Raw genomic sequence first — 19,947 nt, 5'->3', positions numbered from 1 at the left:
GAATCAGCTGACAATTTAAAAGCTAACACAGAGATAAAATGAGGAGACAGAGGTCCCACAGGAGCAACAGAATCTGTTGCTGTTTCTAAGGGTACCAAGCTAAAAATTCAGAGTGTGGCAGGAACTTTTGAACTAGCAGATCTTCTTGCTCTCCACACCTAATACAACACCTTGCCAGCAGAAATCCATCCTAAAGCTTTGGCTTCGAATCCTGGAAATATCAATTACACACAAGGTTCTCTTTTATGCATGATTTCAGTTAATACTTCCACTTCATTGCACAAGATCTTCCAGCCCCAGCACAACACAGAATTTTTGATCAACATTATCATTACTGAACTTTTCAAATAAATAACTGAAGCTAAAAACTTTACAGCTGCTGCTGTGCTGTATGCTTCCATCAGTTATTTGCATAGTCATTCCCACTCCAATTTAATCATTCCTTTCATGATTGCCTAAGTCTACATAGAAAATGAGAACAGTAAATCAAACTAAGCGCTTGGCAGGCATGTACTGGTGATATCACAGCAAGATCCTGGAATAGCACAGGCACTCTCATATGGAAAAGGCTCGTGGAGTTCCCATGCAGTTCAAGTAACCATCATCTGACTCAATGAGCAATACTGAGATGGACACAGCCCTCTGTGGAAACTGGCTGTTAACTGGATGAACACCCGGGGAGGTGGCAGAACTGGTATCCAAAGCTTCACAATTAATGTGTCACATTAGGCAATCTAGCCATATTACTGCACTAATAAAAACAGCACAGACCAGAGCTTTTTAATCTAATCACATGATGAAGCTCAGAGGTAAAAAGTGACAAGTGGGAATACAAAGTCCCCATTAAAAGTTAAGTTTGAATACACAAAGCTGGTTTCATTTCTCTGATTTTCAGTTCTCTGACTAAAAAAATAAGAGGTGTACTTGGCCCAAGGAGAATCACAAAAGAATTACTTAAAATGTGTTTGTGATTCATCATGGTTCAGTAACTTCTCATGAATGCTAATGTGTTTCGGAGAGATAGAAAGGCTGTGCAGGTGTGACAGAAACAATTAGTCAGTTATTAGTAAGATGTTGGCTTCACTGGCAGCCACGCTGCTGGAGCTCTACTTTACGTGAAGGGCCTGCCAGTAACTCGCCACATGCTGCTGATATTTAGAACTGCCAGAATAGTCAGGACAACAAATTATATCTGCAAACGCTTCTTTCTTTCTCCTAATTTTGCTTTCCTCCATGGTAAAATTTGCAGTTAAAGGAAAATGCTACACGCTTAAGTCAGTGTGGCTTCTCTTCAGGAGTAAGTGTAAGAAAAGAATCTAAGTTTGCCCAAAAGCCCCTCAACTAATCTACACAGTAATTCACTGCCTTTCCTCTCCAAGGTCTTCTAAAAAAGGTGCTTATTTCAGAAGTAGTATACCTACATGGATCTACTTACATAGACCAGCACAGACAGGCTGGTTTAAATTTAAACTTCATCTTGCTTTAGTGTAACTACTCCTTCCACCAGTAGCTTTACAGCAAGCAATAAAACTTTATTCTCTTATAATATTCTGGAGATCCACCCATTTCCACAGGTCTTACAGCAACATTTAGAGAAAATTTTCAGATGTGTTACCTATTACCCTGATATCTAGCATCCTTTTCTAAAGCAGAAGTCAGAACAGCATGAAGAACTGTTTAATGCCATTTACTTTTAGTTTTCAAGAAAATCCACTATGATTCCTTAATTACAAAAATGTTCAATCCCCTTAAAAGGGGACCCTCCAACACATACTTAGGAAACAAAACCCAACATTTTCTAAGAGCAGCAATAAAATTCAAGCAATCATGCTCCAACAGCAAGCCAGAGGTGTGTTTACAGAACAAAGAGCAGCCTGGTTTTGACTCTGTGCCTCACTACACAACCAAGACACCCAAGTGCTGTAGCATAATGCTCATCCTTGCTATGAGACAGACATCACAATTTTTGTAGCATAATGTAATTCTGAAATGAACAGCAAATAATCCACTGGTGGCTTAATTTATTACTTATACAAAATTCTCAGGGTCAGGGGGCAGTGAAATGAGATGAACACCATTAATCCAGCAGACTTCAGATTCTTTGGATAAAGAACACAGCCATATGCCTGTGTCTTCTAGCCAATCACAGTTGCCATTAAATTTGCAGGAACTCAATTTCCATCTAGTTTAATGGCTAGTTTCTTGATGTTCACAACCATTAAAAAATAAGCACTCTATTGTGCTGTTTTGCACACAAGCATGTGTGTGCATGGATATAAAAGCTAAATATTTTGATTAAAAGAATGCTTCCTGAATGCAAATTACAATCTTTTGTTGCCTAAATAGCAAAAATCTTCATAGGAAGACTTTCCAAGCAGTTCAGAAAGTAGCTATTGTCAGAAGAATAGCTGCACAAGATGGGTGCTTCCCACTCAGCTGATCTGACCTGTGCCTTTATTTTCTCCATCATTATTCAGACCTTTACTGCAAAAAAGATTATGACCCATATCTGTCTTGATTTGTGCAGAATCAACAGGATTACAAAATCTAAGCTTAAGTGAATATTTAATTGTAATTTAATGGGAATAAGAATCTTTCCTGTCTTCACACCCACTCACCCACCTTAAAAGACCCAGAGTAATCTAGGATTGGCCTTAAAAGCTCAAGAGCTTCCTAGCTCAAGAGTTTCCTTACTCCCACTTCAGCCTTACGGTAGACAACCCATAATGCTGTCTGCTGAGGACTCAAAGAGGTTCTGCAACAGCAGACAGAAAGGGTGGAGAAGTAAAAAATAGTAAGAAAAGAAATGAGAGAGTCCAGTGACAGTTCTGAAACAGCACCCAGTTTGTATGGCTCCTGATCCGCAGGACAATCCAAGATGCAACAAGGCTTCATCGTTCACCTCAGAGGATGCAAAGGGTGTTTACAAACATGTTATGGTCCTGCCATGCCATCATCTAGTGATTTTGCACCCAGTTGGACAATATATTATATAAAAATAAGCACGTGTTAAAGCTGTGGAGGACTGAGTGTTACTCAGGAATATTTACCTAATGAATGTGCCATTATGTACCACTCTTCCACTCTTCAGTCAGTTGTAATCTATACAACAGCCCAGCAATACTCGAACTCAAGTTTCTATACCTCTGGCAGACTAAGCTTATGTGGCTTTTTGTGAGGAGAAACCCCAAATACATAATTACGTATCACTGAACTAAAATGCCAGAGATCACTACCAAGTCCTCTTTCGGGCCTATCTTGGAAAAAAAAAAAACAAGGCCTTAATAAACTTGACAATACCTTCCCCTCCCCTTTTGGGGCCTGCTAATGCTTTCCCCTTCTACTTGCTTTATTTCTCTTCTCTCCTCCTTCAATCAACATTATTGTACCATTGTCAAAAGCTTCAAGGAACATGAATGTTTTTTCTGCCATTTCTTTGCGATGCCAAGGTTCGCCTTTCACTACCAGTCTTGGTATCCTCCCCCTCCCCAGTCGCCCTTCCGAAACTATACTCCATTCTTTCATGAGCAGCATTTTCTGTTGATAGTGCCAGAGGCCAGGAAGGCTCCTAACAGTACAGTTCCAACAAAGAGTCTGAAACTGAACAATCTCTTTTTTTGTAAGAGGACATAAGGAAGTCCAAGATATGGGTTTTAAAATGAGAACAATAAAAAAAATGTGCCGCTGGCACTGGCAGTTTTTAAATAAAAACACACAAAATTTCTCTTCCAAAAGGGCAGGTAACATACAATGGCTTTCACTGGCAATGAGCACCTGCTCCTCCTACGTACATAAAAATGGTCTGCAGAAAAGAAGGAAAACACATTACACTGTGCATCCATATACCCACAGATGTAAACAACATTCTAGTATTTCTACTCTGTTTCTGCAGAAGAAAATGGTGAGGCCAAATGCTACAAACTTCTGCTGGTTCTTCCCAATACAGTCTTGCTCCTCTTCTGACAATTGCACAAGGCAAGCCATCGACAACTGCTGAAATATACTATTTTTTTTGTCAGAAATCCTTTAAAAGATTTACTGCAGAAAGACACATTATTTTATGCAAATGTTTCAGCAACCCAATCTCTTTGTCTACAACGGTAACAACGGGGAAACAGCTGCTCTTAAGACATAGCTGCTCTATTAACACTAACTGAGAGAAGCTCCTTCTCTTCCCAAATACACTCTTTCTGCTCTAGGAGCAGACCAGTGGGAAAGAAGCAGACAGCTTCTTCCCTTATGGTATCCAGACTGTTCAGCAAATAAAAAAAGCCTTTGAAATTATCACATATATCACCCTCAGCTTTCACTGATTTCCTGAATTCCTCAATGGGACTAGAAGTAACCAAAGGCCAGTGTTGGACCTCAGAAAGGAAGAAAGTAACTTTACATATTTTAAGTCTGCATCAATTTCTTACACAACTCAAGGAAGGAGTCTTCCTTTCTTTGATCTCATTTTTTCATTCAAAAGTTTATGTCCTGGACTGTGAACATATGGACTAATTCTCTGCACAGAGGTTACACACTGGTCACAACTGAAGAATCAACATTTACAGCACTGTGTAACTGAGATAATTCTCCTTCTTCAAAAGGCCAAACTCTAGAGGTTTAACACCACTAAACTGAATGGTGTTATGTTAGTAGGAGAAACCGAGTTATGACAGCTGTTCAGAATTATTTGGTTAACATTTTTATTGGAAATATTATGGCAAATTATTATTAAATTTCTTTGTATGAGACTAAGATAACCACCTGCACAGCTTTCTCCATAAAGCCAGCAAAAAGTTACAGATTAAGTTCTTCTTTTGAAACAAACAAAATGAACAAAAAAAAATCCAAACACACACATAGAAACCCCCAAACTATCAGCTTTTTTCCCCCCTTCCAAATGTAGACATCCCAATGTGAAATCAGTATGAATACAAAACAGAAAATTACGGAGAACATCAAGGATTAGTACTTGTCAACTAAATCATATTGTTACTTCATGATCTCTCATCTATGGACAACCTTTAGTAACATGAAGCAACTGCTGCTCACGATGCAGAACTGCTGCCTACAGAATTATTAAAACTGAATTCCTAATAACTACAACAGAATTCCTAATTCAGTGAGGAAAGACGGAGGCGGTCCTTCCCTCATGAAATCTAGATGTTTCCAGGGAGTCCCTATGTGCACTCCTTTAAGAGCTTGTGTCAGTTGTTCAGTAATGTATTAAAATCATCTTTGTTCATATCCATTGACGAAGTGCCTTCTAAAAAATCTCCTTTGGCTCTGTTTGAGGCTTTATGCTACCATCAGATTAAAAAATGAAAACAAACAATAACAGATATCTCAAACTGAATGCAACCATTAAACACTTTCTTTGCCTTTAGCATATACTAAAAGAGGTTGAGAATTTCTACCTACACCTGATACATAGATGTATTCAATACAAATACTGCACAGTCAGACCTAAAAGGACCCACCCTGAGCTTTTTCCAATGTTTGGTGGGAAGTCCTCTACCATTATTCGGTAGATGGAGCAGTTCAGTTCTGCCTGTATCTGAAAAAAATTAATTGCAGATCTTTTCTGCCCAGTCTGGCTGAATTATCTCACCAAGGCACTACAGCTACAGCACGAACTTCATGTTACAATCTGAAAAACAGTAGGAGAGAACAAGAGTTCCCACTGCTAATACATACCGTCCATGCTGTCCCTAGAGAAGGTAACTCCACAGCTTTAATTCAGAAAGTACATTGCAAATATATCCCTTTATGTCTGCATTCTGCCTACTGTCTACCCTTGGATTTTTAAATTAACATTGAGAAGATGCTCAAAACAACCTCTAAGTTTCTAACAGCTTCAGGTTTTCTTTATCAATACAGAACACAACCATGCCTTGCTCCCACTTTGAACTTCTCCATAAGATGGGTAAATACCAAGTGTCCACACTGACCATACCAGACTTACCTTTCCTTTTCTATAAATACTGTGAATTAACAGATCTTGCTGCAGCTCTCACAAGCTAACACTATTACAACTGATTAACTCTTTTTTCAGTGGTACTACTTTTGACAAAACAATACAACCTGGAGGTTGGACTAGACAGTCTTTACAGGTCCCTTCCAATCCAAACCATTTAGTGATCCATATTAAATTTTTAAGATACTTTTCTCCCAAGGCTACTCTTTTACTGCCTCTTGTCTCATGTAGTGTGCATATGAAATGACAACACACAGGGACTACCATATTGAGAACCCACAACTCTCTTTCCCCTTGGCTAATACTGATAATGCAGTTAATTACATGCATAGCTGTAATTATACATCCATAACTAATGCTTGCTCCTGGAAACAAACTGTAATGAAATAGCTATAAGATATAGAAAACATTTTGTGAGCCCTGCCAACTGGGGTTATGCAATTCTTACCAGAATCTGCACTGTGTGGCACACCTGAATTCTCCTCTCCTTCCCACAGGAACACTGCTAGCATTGAAACATTGAAGAGTAGCTGTCCTGAGGATGTACTCACTTAGGACACCAGTCTTTACCCGATGCTAAGACTACAACTACATTGTTCCAATGTCAAAACAGTGACTTACAATGTCTCTTCCATAACGTCAAAGCTACATAGTTGCACAATGTCATTCCACTGAAATTACACACCTTGGAACCAACCCGTAGCAGAACACACTGGACCTGCCCAGGTAGGTCTGAATTCAAAAGCAAGACATCAGCAGTATGAAAACTGTACTGACTCAGGCTTACCATTTCCAAATGAAATTAAAAGTACTGGTTTTCTCAAATGACTCCAAATTGCTAGCCTGAGAGGCTACATCTCTCCCCAATCCACATCCATGGTGTGGGGGGCGCCTCTTTGTTCTCTAAAGGGGGCCCTCAAGTCTGAATTTCAATAGATCAAGAGAGAAAAGCCTCAAGACAGGAAAGCAAGGCTTATCCCCTCACTCTCCTATAAGACCAGCGAACACAGCAAGAACAATTAGCTGGAAACAAAGGATCTGTGGGTTGACTTAGGTTTGATTTTCAAGTCTAGTTTGGTTGTTCTTTATTTACTCATTTAGGGGAGGGAAGCCTGACTGCTTTTACCCTTATGCCATCATTCCTTTAATTAGAAAAAGTTGCCTATAGGCCAGCAAAGTTGTTTTTCCAATCTTCATATAGTAATTACACAGAATTAATTCAAAGCTAAAAGCCTCTCCATCTCCATGAGATTAATAATTTTAGAAAATTTAGGCAATTTGGAACATAGCAAAAAAAAAAATCTTAAAACCTACTGTTTTAACTTGAATCCACACACCACCACCACTGAATCGTGGATGTTTCGATCCCTCTGGCATATGAGCCAGGAGATCAATTTAAAATTCCAGTGTAAATAGCCCAAGACCATTTTATTTATGTGTTTGTTTTAAAATAGAACTCGAATTCCAACTTGGATTTAAAATTATGCAGATTATTTTCTTCACTTCTCCTTCTGCAGACATCTCTCCTTTATCATAATATGTCTTCTGAGTCATTTGCAGCTGCAGGGGATGAAGCCTTTGAAACCTCTACCTTCCAGAAAACCATCCCCAACACAGCACGACACTACCAACTCTCGTTACCCAAACACACAAACAGACACTCTCCAAACAAGTTAAATTCCTAAGGTAGATGAAGGAAAAAATGGGCTGTTTTTAGCAGGTCAAGAAATAATAGCCCAACTTATTGCATATTAGAAAAGTTTATGAAAGATGTTCTACATGGTTACACTCTAGAGCTAATCTACAAAATACAGACTGAAATCACCAGCATTTCATACAGAGTGTGGAACAGATGCTCAAGTCTCAACAGTTTGTCTAAATATGTCAGAGAAGAAAGCCAGGACAGAGAAAGGCTCAGAGCGACACAGGGCAGCAGAGACGATTTTTCTCCTTCAAAATTGCTTTCCACATTTGCCCTTTTACAAAAGTTTCACTTTCAGCTCCAAAATATGAAGATCAGTCTTTTCAAAAAAGACTGCATAAACTGACCTAGTTCTAACATTAGTTACATTAAAAAAAAAATTCTGTTCAAGGTCTGGGTGATTTATTTTTTTTAAATGTCCTTTTCTTCCTTTTCTGGAACTGGCACTGGCACTAGATGTCAAAACCTACTTGCCACAGATATGGTTAAAATTGTATTAAGTGGTCCAAAGTGAAAAAGACCTTACATTTTCATTAGGCTTTGTAGGCTTTTTGGTTGACTGGCTCTTTTTTCCCCCCCTTTCTCCCTCTCCTGAGCAGTTAACAACCACCATACCAAATGTTCTGTCTTTCAGTCTCCAATGGAAGTTCTCATTTGTTCAAATTTTCTGCCTTTTTTTTTTTTTCAGGAAAAGAAGATTAAGCACAACAAGAAAAGTTATGCATATCTATAGGAGAAGAAATTATAGACCTACATAAAGTATAGCTCAGAATTATACCCCACATCTAGACCTGAATTTTGAGAGTTTGGTGAGCAGAAATGATTTCAGTGCATGTGAAGAGGGACAGTGGGAGGTGGGGTGAAAAGGTTGATAGGAGGAATGTACTTGAACCACAGGGGGTAGAGTTTCAACAGATGAGTACACTGGTGCTTGAAGGGAGAGGGGAAAAAAAAAAACTTGGGAGCACAAAAAAAAAAACAAAACCAAAAAAAGAACCAAAAAAACCCCAAACACCAATACTCCAACATTTTAAAAACCTCGTGACCAAAGGGTATACCAGATATCCTTTTCAGAATGCAAGGACCAGTACTTACGTTTAGGAATTTTTTTTTCAGTTTGTTTGGCTCAGTGTTACTGAAAAAGTTTGTCCAAAAGTCCATGTGCTGAGCCAACACTTATCAGGTTTCAATTTCCAGCTGAAGCCACAACCGTTGCTATGAAGACTAATGTGCAACTGTATTCCAGAAAGCAAAGCAATGGAAAAGGCTATGCTGATATGTAACAAATACGTTCAGTGGCACCAACAGTAAAAATTGTGTTATACCAACCTGTGTCATAGATATTTTTCACCTCTTATTATTAGAGAAGAAGTGTGCAAATCAAATCCATTTTTTGGCCAGAGGGTATTATCTAAATAGTTCTAAATTCCTTGTTACCCTGCCTCAGTATATTACCATCTCTCTTAAAATATGGCAGCAATTTAAAGAGTCACCCCTGCTATGGTCACTCCAGCAAGATTACACGCAGTACACAGCAGATTGCCAGTCTAGTCAGAGAAAAAAACTGAACTGCTCATGTGAGGTATCTTTGCCAAGACCGATATATCCCTCACACTTCTGCTAGACTATATGATAAATGTACGTTGGCCAAGGAAAAATAGGCAAGAATTATTTTCACTTCAGCTACAAATTCAGGTACTGGAATTCATGCATGTACCGAGAATATGTGAATAGTTAGCTAAAACAATTCTATAACTAAGGAAGAAAGTGTTAAAACAACTGTATTTTGTAGGAATTTATTGAAATGTTGGTTTTGCTAAACTCTATCACTCCAAAACATAGGAAAAATTGTTTGAACTGCATTTAAAAAATAAAAATCATTGTCCTATTTTCACAGAATCACAGAATCATTTACATTGGAAAAGACGTCCAAGATCATCAAGTCCAACCTTTGACTGATCGCTACCTTGTCAATTAGACCAGAGGACTAAGTGCCACATCCAACTGTTCTTTGAATACCTCCAGGAAGATGGTGACTCCACCACCTCCACGGGCAGCCCATTCCAACGCTTAACAATCCTTTCCATGAAGAAGTTTCTCCCCATGAGCAACCTGAACCTCCCCCAGCACAGCTTGAGGCTGTTTCCTTTTGTCCCATCCCTTGTTCCCCAGGAGCAAAGCCCAACCCCTATCTGGCTTCAACATCCTCAAGTAGTTGTAGAGAGCGAGGGGGTCCCTGAACCTCCTTTTCTCCAGGCCGAGTCCTGTCCCAGAATTGTTAAGGTTGGAAAAAGCCTTTACAATCAAATTCAACCATCAACTAAGAGCGAATAAAACCAGTGAGTTTTCACTTCTACCCAAAAGAGATGCCCACTGTCACAAGCCATGCACAACACAAGTTGGCATGGGAGATTCAAGATGTTGGGACACAGTTTTGAGTAATTTCTCCATTCTCTGTGAGTTACAAATCCAGTAATGGCAATTCACCTGCACAGCAGGAGATGTCTGGCTAATGGTTTTTGTGTGCCCTGATGCTTCCCTTTCAGCTTCCTTCTCCTTAAGGAAAGCAGCAGTTTGCAGCTCTAAGCACTACATACATGCCAGCACAGAAATGAGCTCGGAGATGTCAGGTACCAAGTGCTGGCCAGAAAACCATCCCATCTCCTTTGTGGCAGAGGCAGGAAAGACACCTGAACAGGCATCTTAGAGTGCAAAACCAGCCCAAACACTCAAGTTACATAATTTCCAGCTAAAACTAAGCCCATTACTGTTCACAACAGTAACAAAACTTTTAAAGACATGATTCTTTAGATATGTGTCTGGGCTTCATTTGAAGACAACTGGCATTGTTTCCATTTTTTAAAACCATACAACTACCTTAGACTGTATGCTTACAAGGAAAAAGTTTGAAGAATCCACACTTCAAGTGCTGCAAGTGTTGGCCCATTCAAAACCAGAAGAAAATACAGGACAAGGGACAGAAATAAGAATAAGCTTCCTCACGAGGGGCAGCAGAGGGGCAGGCACTGATCTCTGATGACCAGTGACAAGACTCGAGGGAACAGCTGAAACCGTGTCAGCGGAGGTCCACACTGGACATCAGGAAAAGGTTCGTCCCCCAGAGAGTGATCAGGCACTGGAACAGGCTTCCCAGGGACGTGGTCAAGAGTTTAAGGAGCATTTGGACAATGCACTCACGGACATGGTGGGATTCCTGGGTTGTTCTGTGCAAGGGCCAGGAGTTGGATTCAATGATCCATGTGTGTCCCTTCCAACTCAGGCTATTCTGTGATTACATCTTCACAGAGACCAAAGCAATATAGAGACGGCAGCGTTTTGCTGCAAGGAAAACGGGCAAGGAAACAATGTTCATTTTCCCAACATTTATGCATCTCTTATTACTACATAAAATATAGGCCACCATAGGCCACCCAAGAGAGATGGGTTTCAAGTCAGTAAACACATAACAAAGTATACTCTTTACTTACAGCATGTGCACGGTCACAGGAAAGGACAACTACATGGTTAATTTTATGGAAGTTTCCAACAGACTACATTAGGACCCTTGAATTCCCATTCTTACTATGAGGCTAGAAGAAAACCACGTCTGAATATCACCAACCATCTAGTCTCAGGAAACTTACATAAAAATCTCAACTGAAGGAGGAAGGTTGACGTGCTGACAGCATTACTTGAATCTGTTGTCAAACCCTACATATCTCTCCTCTTGTGTAACTTCAAAATGTTAGATGTATTTGACATGGGTTGTCAGCTTCATACATTTTCATTAAGGAAAATAAGGTCCACATGGAGCATTTTGTCCATGTTCATGCACACACTCTGACTTGCAAAAAGCTCTAGGAAATTAGATCATCTTCAAGCAATGATCCCCTGTTGTATTAAAGAATGGGAACTTGAAGCCATCACATCTCCAGAATCTGAAGTTCTCTTAGAAGCAGTGACTCATCCTCCATTTCAGTTGAAGCAAGCTCAACAAGAAAAAAAGCTAGGTTACCATATATGTATTCATGTAGCTGATAAAAAAATTACACAGTCCCGATGACACAGTATTTCAGAGACAGTTTTATACCTCATATGCCACACTAAGACCTTTGAACTAGAGATTTTAAGAGCATAGGAGGTAATACACACTTCAGTCCACAGCTTCTCCTGGAAATTTTAAATAAAACTATTTGAGTAGTAACCTAAGGGATGCCTGGGAAAGAATTTAAGGACTGGGTAAAGTCCTTGAAACCACAAGAGTTGGGCTAGATAAACACGTCAAAAGACCAAAGAGTGAGGTATCAAGGTAGAAGTGGCAAACACGGAAGAAGAATTTACAATGAGAGTTTAACTTTGAGAAATTAAAATCAAAAGGAAAGCAGAAGCAAAAGAGAAAATGCACACAGCTAAGACACAGTTATTATTTGGTAATAGATCTGTTTGGAATATTTTTTTTCTTATTTCTCACCCTCCCCCCACCCCCTCGACCCCTCAGCCTCTTTACTGAAGATGATGTTTCACAAACACTTTAAATCAACTTAATTAAATACGAGAGGGGAAATCTTTTTCTTCAGCATGGACTGGTAGTTCCCATTCATTCCCTTGTCCTAGTGCTAGCTCCCGTGGAGTTTTGCAGTGCTATTTGACTGCAAATGGAACACAGCAGAAGCAACAATAAGGAGACTTATGTCCTTAAAAGCGGTAAGAATAGGTCACTTATCACATTTGCATAACATTTCAAGGTAGTATATTCAGCTTTCTAAAGAACTCTGAAGGCCACTCACTAAAAATGCACCAAAATGAGTTCATTTGTACATAAACTAAAACACTTTTCTAAAGGTATCCCTACCAGCAGTACCTTCAAGACTTCTTCATAGTGTGATTTACTGCCAAAATGTCTTGTCCATCACTTCCACTAGCTTCTCACAATTACCTTCCTGCTCCTAGCAGCCATTGAAAACAAGCCTACTACAGATAAATCAAACACTCACAATGGAAACCTACCATTAGGAAAAATAGATCAATGCACTTTCAAGGGTTTGCAAACAAGCACAGTGTGAATCAGTGTTCACCCTGCTCTTAAGCGCAAGCATGTGCTCAGCAGCTTGAGAAATCAGTACTTTACTGATGCGTACCACACACGTGGCAACACCCACTTAGTGTCTGCCCATAACACAGAAGTTTACCTCTGTCAGATTAGAAATGGAGAGAAGAGGAAACATGCTAGCTATTCCCTGGGGCATAGATTTCTCATTAATATTCCTCTTAAATGTTAACAGTGATCAGAAAACAGAAGAAATTGGCAGAAATGTTGTGACATTATCCTCCAATCTCTCTTTCGTGTCTCCCAACACTTGCAATAATGAAAGATCACACCACAAAACCAAATTCTTGCAAATAGCTTGATGCAAAAATGCTGACTGAAAGACAGCTCCACAATTTTGTGATTATTCTTCCATTCATCTCTCTAACACCATATGCTTGCAGTTTGTTTTATGGTAAGTGTCACATATATATTATCACCTCATACTGACTTCTGCCACTTGCTTTGAGTTTCTTTCTCTCCTTTCAGTGTTATATTTGGAGAGAGAGGAAAAAATATAAAAGAAAAAAAAAGTGACTGAGTCACTGAGTCAAGTAGAAGGAAAATTATCTGAAATCCTTTAAACAGTTGCTCTGTTAAATTGACACAAGTTTAACAACGTGTACTTGGCACATTCCTCCTGCCACGAATACAAGAAACTTTTTCAAAAAAATCTCCCTCAAAGCAGGGAAATCTTTTAAAGATACAGCACATATCTTACTGAATGGTGGCTTGATGGCTTTACAAAGCCATTTGTAATCACAAGTGCTCAAACCACAAAGACTTCATAACCATAAAACCTTTTTTTTGAAATCTCCTTTTTAATAAAATAATGACTGAAAAGGGAGGCAAACCCAGTCAACTCATTCTTTCTCAAGTTCTACTTTCTGGACAGTGCAGTGACACAACAGAGGAGAAAGTCTACTAGACCCAGGTGTAGAAGACCAGTACTTTTTCTTGATTCAAAAATGCATGATGTTTTCTAGCCTCCAGAGTTCTCAAATTCCCATTACCTTCTACATGACAATTATTTTTTTTTTTTAAATACAAGGACATGCTGCACATTCACAGCACAGCATGACAAAGAGAGCTCCTAAACTTTAAAGAGATCATTCATTTTGAGGAAACTGACTACCAAGTGACAGCAAAGTCTCAGCTCAAGAGGAAAATTATATTTGATGGCCTTATCTAAGTCCCAAGCAAACCCTTATGTGAGAATCACAGAATTAGAAATGTTGTGGTTGGCAATATACAAAAACACCTCCCTGTACTTGTCATTGGAACGGGAGTGTGCAGGTGCACATTTAGTGTGCAGGTGCACTGGCAGAGATCTGTGGAAAACTCTTCCTAGTTACAGTTATATCTATAGACATAAATCTCCATCCATACTGAAGCTGTCTAGAGTATCAGAAGAAGAAAGCCACACGTCTTACGTGTGCATATGAGAGCTCTGTTTCCTGTGTATCAGCATGGAAATCCTGGGATCATATTCCAACACCACTCTGTAGGTTGGACACTGCGAATGCATGCCTATGAGCCCAAAGCTTAAAATCAAAGAGACTTCTACTAGGTAGAAAAAACAAAGAGCGGAAGGAAGGGTGGAACACCACGTTACTCTTGATCTGCCATTTGCTGCTCAGCAGTATTGCTGTCAGGAAGTACAATGCACACAGCAGTGTTTCAGCAACAGTTACACCTTTACATAGCATAATGAGCTTTGTTTGATGAACACCAGGGTAAAGAGGCATTAAAAAAAATAACTCCGTAGGACAATGTATACAATATATTGTACCCGAACAGTGAGGATACAGTACTAGCTTTTAAGAACAGTATGGTCAGGTTATATAATGACTGAGCAAATGCAGATACTTCTGGAGACCAAGACTGCTACAGAGTAAGCAGGTAAGAGGTTTTTCCTATCCCTTGATCAGAATCCCTCTGAACTGTGCATCTATTATTTTTTTCCTGGCACAGAGAGAATATAAGGAAAAAATATCAAAATGGTATAGAAACCAGTTCTCTTCCTCCCCCACTCCCCAACCCGTTGTTCATTAAAAAAAAAAAAAATACTCAGACAATGATACTCACAGCAAAGTTGCAAGCTACAGCACAGTGAGTTTCAAAGAGATTACAGAGGGAGAGAAAAGAAAGCCAACTACCCCTATGCAACCTTTCCAGTATGAATAAACCATGAACCAGGTTCACCTCTAGATTGGTCAATCCACACACTAAGATCCACAGACTGCACTAACAGTATTTTTCACCAATACTCATTTTACATCATATTCCTGTTTTAGCCATATTAATCTTTATTTTCTCTGACTGGCAAGTTTTTAAAAGCTGCTCTGGTACTTTTAACAGCCTTATGATGTGCATTAATGGATATTTTGCTAACAGTACACAAGAGGGACGTTTACCAGCAAGCTGTCACCACTGCTGTTCCTCCTCCTTACCTAGTTACCTGTCATCAGATTAGATCCCTATCACCGACTTATACTGGGGAGAGAACAAAAAAACAAAACAAAAAGACCCCAGACAAACAAAACACCAAAAAAATAAAACAAACAAAAAAACCCAACAACCACCAAAACAACCCACAAAAAAAAGCCCCAGAAAACGCGGTGGGAATCAGGGAAATAAAACCTTCAAAGAAAGCAAACTTGCAGCTCAAACTGGACGAACTTCATGTAAATTTCAATGTATTTTTCTTTACTGCGTAATATTCTGCCTAAGCCACTCAATCAAGCAAGAATGACATGGAAAGAATGGGACTAATGTGAACAATGAATAATCCATAAATGTCTACAAGATTATATAACTGATGGTGAGATGGTATGCATGTGTGCATGCATTTGGGGTAAAGGAGGAGAAACAGACAAGGGGAAAGAGAAGGAAACAACATCCTCTGTCACAGATAGGGGACAGAGCACAGTTCTTACTCAACTTCCCTCTCTTCCCGAAAGATAAATATTTTAACCAAGGGCTATCAGGCAGCTGAGTGACAAAAGCAATAGAAAATCCATTTGCTTATGAACAGACTTCAAAACATCCCTTGCTGAAATTGCACTGTAACTGCTGTATCATGAAACACAGCTCATAGGCAACCATGTTTATACTACAGCAATTAACACACGGTACATTTCCTGCACTGTTATTATCATTGGCGCTCTTGTTACACATCTTGAGCCTTGGCAGGTTAAGAGATACTCTTATAAAGTTAACAACAAAACCCTACTGATTTGAAATGTACTCACTGTTATTTTTCAGGAACTCCTATATTTACTTTATACCGTTCTCGGGGGAGAGCTGGACAGTTGTATTAGTTCTGCAAGGAAAAGATATTCAAAATAAACTTTGCAAAGGCTTTGAGCCAAAAAAACTTTACAAACGTAACTTTTTGGACCCACTACCCACTTGCTTTACAAAGCTGTGCACCGTGGCTCTGCATAATCACCACCCACATTTCAGAACAATCATTTAATCTGAAATTCATCAGCGGTTTAATCACTTGTATGAGCATAAACTTCGGAAAAGGAACATATGCACATATAAACACACCGCAACCCCACCAAAAGCTCTCGAAGGCCGGGTCGCGGGGGAGGCATGCCCTCGGAGGCGGCGGCTGGGTACCAACGCCGAGCCTGGCTGCCTGCGGGGATGCACTTGCTTCAAAGTTGAGGTTTCTCCTCCCGAGCGGCGCCCGCGGCGGTGCGGACACTTGCTGCGGCCGCAGTCTCCGCCCGGGCCTGACCCCGCATATTAACCCACGCGGGACCGGCCGCGGCGGGTGCCCCGCACGCCCCCCGGCCCCCCCCCACGGCACCGCGGAGCGACGAGACCGTCCCGCCACCACTCACCCCCGGGAGCCCGAAGATGCGCGGCCCCCGCCCGCCGCCGCTCACCAGCGGCCTCCGGCCACCAAGCACAGCCGGGGGCGGGCAGGGCTGCCCGGGGCACGGAGGGGGCTGAGGCGGGGACGGAGCGGGAGGAGGTGGTGGCGGAGGAGGAGGTGCCGACAAAGTCTCGGCGTGGAGAGCCGGGCGGCTGTGGCAGCGGCGGCCGCGGGCCGGGGCGAGGGCAGGGCGGCGGGAGGAGCCGCTGTGCGAGGCGGGTCGGGTCGGGCCGGGCCGCCCTCCCGCCGGCAGCCGCCGGCCGAGGCCCCGCCGCGCTGACAAGCACAAGGCTGCGCTTCCTCTTTCTCGCAGCGACGGCGGCCGCCTCCCGCCCCGCACCGCACCGCCCGCTGCGGGGACCGGCTGCGGCGCTCGCCGCGGGCAGGTGCGGGGCTCGCCTGCCCCGTCCCGCCCCTCCGCCCCGCTGCCTCCGCGTCTCCCCGCGCTCCCCCGCACCGCCCGGTCAGCGCCGCAGCCCGCCCCGCCGCCGCTTCCCGCCGCCGGACCCGAGGCTCACCTACCTCCCCGGGTGGGCAGCACCCCCCGCCCCGCGGGGCAAAGCGGGGCCGCTCGGCCGCCCCCCGCCGCAGGAGCCGCGCTCTCGCCGCCGCCTCCTCGGTGCGGTGCGCTGGACTGCCCCCGGCGCTATCCCATCCCGGGGCTCGCACAAGCACCCGGCGGCTCCCGCCGCCGCTCTCACTTCCTCTTCCTTCCTCCTGCTGGCCGGGCCGCGATGTGCAGCCCCAGGCCGGCCGCCGCCGAGGGGTCCCGCGGCTCGGCAGCACCTGCGGGCGGAGGAGCGACACCCGCTCCCGCCCCCGCGCCACTGCCCCCGCGCGGGGGTGCGGCTGACGTCCCTCCTTCTGCAGCTTCTGATGAGGGGTTTGGGGCTGCCTCTTTGCCTTTGGAATAACTATTTATGCTTTGATGTCGCTTCTATTCCCAGAGAGCCGCCGCTGCTGAGCAGCCCTGCAGCGGGCACGCTGCGGCGCACGTCTGCTTGCCTCCAAAGCGAGCGAGCTGCCGGACGAGCCCAGCCCAGCCGAGCCGGGACGCCCCGGACCGGGCCCGGCCGGGAGGGGGCGGCCGCAGCCGCGCTTCGCACCCCCTGCCCGGCCCCGCCGCCGGGTACCACCAGCTGCTTCCCAGGCCCTGGCGCTTTAGCATCCCCGCGGGTCGCTAAAGCCGCTGAGAGATGAGCGCCCAACTCGTGGCTTTCGCTGCCAGGAAAAGTCAAATATCAGAGATCCGATCTTGTTCTCAGTCTCCCTAAAAGAAAAGTACTCAGTAAGCGTTGTTATTTTTCTTTAATACCTTAGCCCACAGCTACATAGGATATGTGATGCTGTGAGCCATCAAATCATATCTATTAATATCAGTCAATGAGGGTGGTGTTTGGGGTTTTTTTCCCCCAAAGTTCGTATACACTGTACTTTGATAAGAACTGATAGCCATGAAGCCTGGCTGTGGTACAGTAACTTTTAATGTCTGGTATAAGAAAATTTACTCGCTGTGAACTACCACATTGTACATGACGACCAAAACTTGCAGAATTACTGGATCTAATCTTGCATGTAATTATATATAGGAGTATCTTTATGCAGTCTAATAATTCCCAGTGATTTCCCATAAAACCACTCTCCTGCAACACCTAGGTCATTATGCATAATCTGACATTTACAAGGTTCATTGCCCTGAAAGTACCACAAGTTACCAGCCACTTACTAGGATTTTATACCTAGCAGAATTGCTGGGGACTTTCCAGAAGGGGAATGGGACTTCATTGTCCCCTTAGGCTGTAATGCACTGTGTCAGCAATACGCTAGATCTGAGCAAATACTCCAGTGTAGGCAATAAATGATATGACTCACCTAAGTCACAGATGACTATATAGTCACTAGAGCACAGACTCCACCAAATGACAGGGGCTAAGTATGCACCCCAAAACCACGGAAGCTCCTTTTCAGGCATGTAGGAACTGCCTGCCTGGTCAATCTTCCTCCATCACCTTGCAGGCAGGTGCGTGGGAGGGGTGACAGCAAAGAACAATAATGGAGCTGGGGCAGGAAACATGACTATTCTGCATTCTGAAACTTCGCCATGGTGGAAATTCCCTGCAATCAAGGAACATTTCTGTAAAGCCATTGAGCTTTAAGACCGCCTTGAATGTTAAAATCCATGGAGAAGCCGGACTTAGCATATTGAAATGGAATGTGTTGGTTCCTGTGTTTAGTATACATTTTGAAGCACCTTTTCATGTTGCTTTATTAAGGTAGAACTCCAACACTGAAAATGTGAGGTCCATATGTAACGTATTTCTTATTAAATACACTGAAAACACTTATCAAACCATCTCAAGAGTTTCTTGCAGATGCACAGAGTTTATGAAAAGAGGGATAATATCCACAGCAAGTAAATGGCTGGTCAGTTTGCATTTGGACAATTTCCATAATACTGAGCATTTTTTCTGTATTTGTTACCTGGATTTTGGTGCTTCACATGGAAACCAGAAGTATTTACAACTTAGAAAAGGCCATTGTAAATATAACATAAGGTGTACAAGAAAGTTTTGTTTACTTCATTTTCCAATATTAGCTCAGGACCAGTTTCCTAGTATGGTCACAAGGGGGATAAACACACAGATATATGGTTTTAGGAAACATGTTTTTAAGAATATTAAGAATGAACAATACTTAAAATGAACAATTGCATTCTCCATGTTTTTATTTTTTCTCTCAGGCTTAGCAATGAAAATCATTAAAATCGATTTCAGCTGTATATTACCATAATAGTTGAATTTTGAACAGTGGAGGAGAACGTTTATTTAACAGTACTATTGTAGCATAATTTAGAAGAAAATTTGTGAAAAAAGATCTGCTAGTTTCTGGGGACAAATTTCAGCACACCATTCTATTGCACTGTTCAAGAGAAAGGGTAAATTAGAGATCTGGAGAGCATATTCTAGTGAAGCCTTCTGTTTATCCTTATCTAATATCCATAGTATTGCAGCCATTGCACCAATATTAGGATTCTTTTTGTTCTCCAAAAGTCCAGGGAACCTCTGCTCAGAATAGATATGTACGGAAGTACTTGGCTGCTGTGGTGATTTCCTGATTTATTTAGTAGTAGTCCCACCTGTGATGTCTGCTACCGAAGTACATGTTATCTCTACAACTGATGTGTTTACAACCAAAACCAGAGTTGATCACATGATGTGGGCATAAGATGTTTGATAGATAATTCTAGAAAGCCAGAAGAGGGAGCGCAGGAACAGGAAACACCAAGAATTGAATGTTTTAAT

At 42.1% G+C, this 19,947-nt stretch overlaps 1 protein-coding gene across 2 annotated transcripts in view; it reads right to left on the bottom strand.

The window, feature by feature from the left end:
• ELMO1 (engulfment and cell motility 1) overlaps positions 1-16,680 on the bottom strand; it is a 315,174-nt gene extending 298,494 nt beyond the window's left edge. Inside the window, exons 1-2 of one of the 2 annotated variants that reach the window (XM_017823374.1) lie at positions 16,611-16,680; positions 16,008-16,078 (exon numbers count right to left, since the gene is read on the bottom strand). The gene's annotated coding sequence lies outside the window, so the exon portion shown is untranslated. Of the gene's footprint in view, positions 1-16,007; positions 16,079-16,311; positions 16,329-16,610 lie in introns of those variants that run through there. The other variant, XM_017823383.1, reaches the window with a different exon arrangement.
• Positions 16,681-19,947: the final 3,267 nt, after the last annotated feature.

Source organism: Lepidothrix coronata, unplaced genomic scaffold, assembly GCF_001604755.1.
Source record: "Lepidothrix coronata isolate B3197 unplaced genomic scaffold, Lepidothrix_coronata-1.0 Scaffold3, whole genome shotgun sequence".
Lineage (NCBI taxonomy): Eukaryota > Metazoa > Chordata > Aves > Passeriformes > Pipridae > Lepidothrix > Lepidothrix coronata.
The sequence above is the reverse complement of the archived record's forward strand: the minus strand, read 5'-3'. Positions and strand labels throughout refer to the sequence as shown.